Here is a 997-nt window from a genome sequence, read left to right as displayed (position 1 = left end):
GAAGACCTTCAACAAGATAGACTGACAGTATGCAGCGATGGGTTCCATCACCTAAATCACTGTGCAGATGCTACAGACCAGCTTGAAGGTTCCTTCGTACAACAGCAAGTTTACAAATAGTTCAACTCCCAAAAAAGGAAATAACTAAGTTCTAGCTATAGTATGACCATAGCTTTAGAGTAAGAACTACTTGTGTATTAGAACAAAATTAAGATGTGACCATCCACACATCACGATAGATGAATCTCAAACATCCTGTTACGTGAAGAAAGCTAGCCTCCCAAGGGGCACCCTGGAGGGTTCTATGGATGTGACATTCCAGAGAAAACGTACTAGAACAGAAAACAGATCGGTGGTTGGAAGAAGCAGGGGAACTATGAAAAGGTACAAGAAATCTTTTTGTGGGAGTGGAAATCTTCATTATCCTGAATGTGGTGATGATTAATTACATGAGCCTGTGCAACCTGACCAAACTGCACTCACCTGAGGGGGATCTCTCCTGGGTGGGAATTCAGCATCACCAACAGACTTGTGAAGAGAGTTTCTAAGAATTCCCAGCAAGCTGTTAACAATAGTTACCCCTTGGAGAATGGGAACAGAAAAATATGAAAAGAGAAGATCTCTTCTTTGCAGTCTTTTTATACTTCTGTATTATTTGGATATTTTAATAAGCACACACTACTCTTAGAAGATTTATAAGACTTTAAAAAGTATAGCATGCTCAAACATCAAAATCCCAAGCAAGTATTAGAAAGTGTAGTTTAAATTATACTAAATACAAAGGTACTTACAATCACTTTTGAGCAGAATATGCAAATTTTCCTGCAATACATAATTCCAGTTTTAGAAAAATACAATGGAAATGTGTGTGTGTTTCAATATTAGCCTAATTATATTTTATTCCTCTATCCTTTACAATCCCACACTTCTCAAACCCTTGAAGAATGTTTCTGGAGAAGGAACTAAGGACAAACAATGCACATTTAGCTGTGATGTT

The sequence above is a fragment of the Echinops telfairi genome, unplaced genomic scaffold, assembly GCF_000313985.2.
Source record: "Echinops telfairi isolate 266 unplaced genomic scaffold, ASM31398v2 ScPeMD7_4;HRSCAF=17, whole genome shotgun sequence".
NCBI lineage: Eukaryota > Metazoa > Chordata > Mammalia > Afrosoricida > Tenrecidae > Echinops > Echinops telfairi.
Note: the sequence above shows the minus strand (reverse complement) of the source record.